Source organism: Gossypium hirsutum, chromosome A06 (assembly GCF_007990345.1).
Source record: "Gossypium hirsutum isolate 1008001.06 chromosome A06, Gossypium_hirsutum_v2.1, whole genome shotgun sequence".
Taxonomy (NCBI): domain Eukaryota; kingdom Viridiplantae; phylum Streptophyta; class Magnoliopsida; order Malvales; family Malvaceae; genus Gossypium; species Gossypium hirsutum.
The window spans coordinates 51850562-51856543 of NC_053429.1; the positions used below are offsets into that span (position 1 = coordinate 51850562).

Here is a 5982-nt window from a genome sequence, read left to right on the forward strand (position 1 = left end):
ACTGAAACCTAACACAATTCAGATGATACAGCAGTTTATTCAGTTTGATGGTTTGCAGGATGAGGATCCCAACACTCACTTGGCGAATTTTCTGGAGTTTTGCGACACTTTCAAAATTAATGGCATTTTTTATGATGCCATTTGCCTTCGGTTATTCCCTTTTTCACTGAGAAACAAACCTAAATAGTGGTTGAACTGTTACCACGAGGTTCCATCACTACTTGGGAACAAATGACCGAAAAATTTTTACTAAAATATTTTTCACCGGCTAAAACGGCTAAGTTACGTAACGATATCTCTTCTTTTGTGCAGATGGACTTAGAAACACTTTACGATGCATGGGAGAGATACAAGGATCTATTGCCAAGGTGCCCTCACCATGGGTTACCTCTATGGCTACAAGTTCAAACGTTTTACAATGGTCTGAATCCCTCGACAAGACAGATGATTGATGCAGCTACTGGAGGAACCATCAACAACAAAACACCTGAAGAGGCTTATGAATTCATTGAAGAAATGTCATTGAATAATTATCAGTGGCAAGTCATGAGGACTAAACCAACAAAAATAGTCGGCGTTTATAACGTTGACTCAGTTACTATACTGTCAAATCAGGTAGAACTTCTCAATAAAAAGATTGATGGTTTACTCGGTTCTACGCAGGTACATCCAGCAATGAGGTGTGACTCAAGTGGAGGAGGTGTACATACAGAATATCAATCCTACAACCGAAGAGGAACAAGTCAACTATATGGGTAACAATAACTTTAGATCTCAAAATAACCCATACAATAATACTTATAATGCAGGTTGGAGGAACCACCCAAATTTCTCCTGGGGTGGTCAAGGGAATCAAAAGCCACAAAATCCTAAGGGTTTTCAATAGCCACCTTATCAACAAGAGAAGAAACCGAACCTTAAGTAGATGCTCTCAAAATTCATATCAGTGTCAAAAACCCCTTTCTAAAATACTGAGACAACATTTAAAAATCAACAAGCATCGATCCAAGGACTCGAAACTTAGATAGGCCAGTTATCCAAACTAATCTCTAAACGACCACAAGGTAGCTTACCAAGTAATACTGAACCTAACCCAAGGGAACACCTCAGCGTAATTAGTACTCAAGATAAAGAAGGATTCATTGCGCCTGAGGCAGAATTGATGCAAGAAACTGTGGTGAGCAAAGGTAAAAGTGAGGTAAGTCATAACAAAACGGTGAATGAAGAATATAAACCTCGTGTCCCATATCCTAACTCGACAAGAAAAGACCCCTCAGACGAAAAATTCGATAAATTCCTTAAACTTTTAAAAAAAATTACATATTAACTAACCATTTATTGAAGCTCTGTCGCAGATGCCGAATGCAATGAAATTTTTAAAAGAGCTTTTAGTAAATAAGTGAAAGTTGGACGAAGCGTCGCATGTGGAGCTAAACGCAGTCTGCTCAGCTATTCTACAGAATAAGCTACCCCACAAATTGAAAGATCCAGAGAGTTTTACAATTCCTTGCTTAATTGGTAGTTTAGATATAAGTCATGCATTAATTGATTTAGGGGCTAGTATTAACGTCATGCCTTACAAAATGTTTAAGCAACTAGGTCTTGGGAGACCTAAACAAACTAGGATGAACATTCAATTGGCAGATAAAACTATAAGATTTCATAGGGGTATTATTGAAGATGTACTAGTGAAAGTAGATAAGTTCATATTTCCCGTTGATTTCGTTGTTCTAGACATAGAGGAGGATAATAACACCCCTTTGATTTTAGGGAGGCCCTTTTTAGCAACTGCTAAAACAATTATTGATGTTGGCACAGGTGAGCTTACACTTCGTGTGGGAGACGAAACGATCACCCTTCAAGCTTGTAATTCTGGCATCACATCGAACATTGAAGGTAATGGTCCACACCAATATACTAAAATTGACAATATGACTTTGCAGAAATTGAGCTTCAAAGAAGCTCATGAGCCATGTTCCAGAAATGATAGAGGACACATTCATGAAGAACGAAGGCTACGGATAGAGGAGCAAGACGAATGGCGAGCACATAAACTGAGAACACACGATAAACCAAAATTACGCCAGAATGAGTTCGATACCTCCCCAAATTTACTTAAGGTTGGTGATAAGGTCTTATTAGATGCCGCAGATCCCTACATTGTCACTACCACACCGAATAAGGAAATCCCTCTTACGGTACTCAGTATTTTTCCATTCGGTATGGTGGAGGTGAGTCATCCCAAGTTCAGCACTTTTAAGGTAAACAGCACCCGATTAAAACCTTATTTTGATGAGATTGATAGCAGGAATGACGAGTATAAACTCCTCGAACCACCATGACCATACAACGGAGAGGTAAGTCGAGCTTAGACTATAAATAAGCGCTTCTCGGGAGGCAACCCGAGCACTAACAATATTAATTTCTTTGAATTTTGGTATTTAACCCTTAACTTACTAAAAGAAATCTTGAATACAGGTGTTTCCACAAAGACACAGCTAAGCACATGGGCGAGCTTAAGGTCGTGTGAAAACAGGGCAAAATATTTCCCCAACACGGGCTACGATTAAACGCCACGACCATGTGATACAGTTGTGGTCAAGCCTGCCAAAACAACACGGGCCTGTGACACGCCCATATGGAAGACCCGTAGTTGAAAATGAGAAACTAGCACGGGCGTGCGACACGCTCGTGTCTAACACCCGTGGTCGAACCTGTTAAATTAACACGGGCGTGGGAGAAGCGAATGAAGCTAGACACGGCCGTGCAACACGGCCGTGTGAACCCACACGCCCGAGGAACACGGGCGTATACTAAATGTCAAACGCGCCCAAATTTGAAATTCGCGAATCACACGGGCTGAAATTGGGGGACACGAGCGTGTGCCATGGCCGTGTGCCCCAAAATCTGTAAATACCCTGCACTATTCACTTTCTTCCCCATTCAAAAACCCTAACCCTAGCCGCTGTAACTCCACACGGCCTCCTGCCACGCCCATGCACCGCCTTCAACTTTGTTTTTTACGCTCAATCTCAATCCCTTAGCGTTTGTTTACTCTTTTCACTTCTATTTTACTCATTACTAATGCTTATTATTACAATAATTTTCATTTTTTTTAACTATCTTCCATTTCTGTTCATTACTTTATCATTTAGTTTGCATTTTTAGTTAATTATTGTACATTGCATGTTAAATTAAGTGATTAGGAAACTTCATACCCATGATTTTACCATGCTCATTCTCATGATATTCCCATGCCAATATCTCTCATGTAATTTGCATTGTTCAATTATTTCTTCTACATTTCATGTTGTTAGGAAAGCTTCATTCTTTTACACATGCCATTACTACATACAATGACAAAGTCACGAAATTATTATATTAGTTATGTTTGGTTGTGGTTGAAAGTCTGCTTTTTAGTTGGAAATTGTATTCCTTTTACTTCGACCACTCATCAAGATGACTTGAGTATTCTAATCACAGGTACCATGTCATCATTAAGAGGAAAGAAAACCACCGTACCTACTTCAAAGAAGAGGAAGAGAGCGTCCTCTTCCGTGGGCCCAACCACGGAAATCTGTCACCCTCTCCTACAGTTTCCTCGAGGGCCCCAAGAAGAACTGTTCCACATACTTCGGGCCTAACCCTTAATTGCGGGTCGCTGCATCGACTGGGCTACCGTAGAACAAGTCCAGATGTCAACATGATTCAGGCTCTCCTAACCACCAACCCTTAGGAGCTGTTCTTGGGGATTATCGAACTGACATACCTCGAGCTCATGATGGAACTATGTTCAACGTTTCATCTCCAGACCGTAATGACAAGGTATGATGATCCCGGCACAGTCCAGTTTCACCTAGGCAAATTAATCTACCAGCTAAGCATCCCAGAGTTCGGTGCTGCTCTAGGCCTATATACGGAGGAGTTTTGAGAGGAGAATGAACTACATACTCTCAGTCGTCATATACATTTCTCTCCCTTGAAGTGCTGGCACACTTTGACCCCTAGCACGGCCTTGTACAATCCTAGCCGTTCCAAGGCATCAGTTCTCCCACCATCCCTGAGGTACTTACACGCTATTTTAGCTCACGCGATTATAGGGAGGCGAGAGAGCACTAGCGTCGTCAACACCCAAAACGTCTACTTCTTATGGTGCATGTCGTAAGGGCACGTCATCGACCTTGCCTATTTCATCACCCTTGTGGTTCGGCACCAGACAGAGCGGCATTGGAAGAGGGTCATCTCCATTGGCCCCTACGTGACTAGGCTGGCACGACACTTCGGGCTCCTCAACACCATGGCCCAAGAATCATCCCTCACTCTCATTTGCCAGATGTCTCCACAAGGCATCTCGAGCATGCTTAGCATGAGGATGATCGAGAGGTGCTGAGGAACCTACCCTCCCTAGTATCGCCTCGCCCAATCTACCAAGGAAGAGGCCGACGAGGACATTCCGGATGATGTTCCCCCACAGCACGAGGACCCGCCGACTCAGCCACCACCACCCTCTCGTCCAATTCATGCAGCAGCTTCATGTGCTGACATCTCTGATCACCTCACCCAATTCGAGCAGCAGCGTTTTTAATGATTTGACAACATTGATGCTACTCTACAGCAGATTTGTCAGCACCTCCACATCTCATCGTCAGTCCCACCTGGCGAACCATCCAGCGATGAAGATGTTTAGAAATATTTATTTATTATTTTATGTTTTTAATTTTTATTGAAACTACTTTTTATTTTTGTTAGATTTTAGAATTTTATTTTTTTAATTATTAATTTCGGTTATTTCTTTTCGAGTACTTATTCTTCCTAATATCCCCTAAAAAGTTCCTGATTTTATCACAGTTATATAGAGCTCTTAAGCTCATCATCATATAGGAACTAAAACTCCACCGGGAAAGGTTCTCTACGACTACCATGTCCTGCTCAACCACGACCATAGCTACCACTAGATATAATATTCTTTTGGCACAAGACTTATGGCCTAATGAACCTCTACGATCGCCAAAGTATCCTCATCCACTCTCGAACCGATCACTCTCCAAAACTCTAGTTCAAGGAATTCATCATACAGGAAGTTTCAATTCTCTCCCTATCTTATTTTTATACTCTAATATCTATCTTTGTACATTTAGGGCAATGTACATCTTAAGTGTGGGGGGTATTTATTTTATTATCAGAAAAATCCCTGAATAATCATCTTGTTCTCTTGAAAAACTCTCATACCATATTTAGGATAAATTTTAATTAATTTATGATTTTGATTGATATATCTTGAATTAAAACATAGGGATTTATGCATTGATTGTTTAAACTTTAAGACATTAGAGAATCAAGCATGATAAATTGATTTTTAAGAATTTAAAATTATAGGTTGTTTCCCCAAGCCTAGGTATTACTTTGAATTGGAATTCACGAGTCTAAACATCAAAAAGCCATAATTTTTGTGAGATTTTTAAGCCATTTGAGCATCTATTAATCCTTTCATGCTCACTTTTATTATTGCTTTGAGTGCGTCAGTATTGAACTATTATTCTAAAACTTGCTTGATTATGCATGTCAAGACCACACCATTTGATTTGATATGTCAAAATGATTAAGGCACTTAAGATTAACCCACTCATGTCATGAAAAGCCTACCTCCACGATTAACCCCTAGTAAACCCTCTTGAGCCTAACAAGCCATTTCTTGTATTACCCTTAATATTAACCTTTAACCCATTATTGTTGAAATCCCCTAAATTAATCCCAATTTTTGTCGAGATTTGAGTTGAATAGATTGCCTAGCTATGTTTTGTTCTTAATAGTTAGTCTACATTATTTTAACTTGTTCTTAAAAAAACTATGTATACATATCTGTAATTTCATATTCTAAGAAAAAGCTCTGTTGTACGCAAGTAAAGATTAACTCTTTTTCTAGTTAGGTAATTTTTCAATTCAATCTCGACTCTAACCCTTTCTTTCAGCTTGTGACCACAC

General features: G+C 40.0%; 1 non-coding gene across 1 annotated transcript; it reads right to left on the reverse strand.

Moving 5' to 3' along the window:
* Window positions 1-279: 279 nt before the first annotated feature.
* On the reverse strand, window positions 280-386 carry LOC121231119 (small nucleolar RNA R71). The gene has a single exon (XR_005929187.1). It is a non-coding gene; the product is annotated as a small nucleolar RNA R71 (small nucleolar RNA).
* Between the last annotated feature and the right edge of the window lie 5596 nt (window positions 387-5982).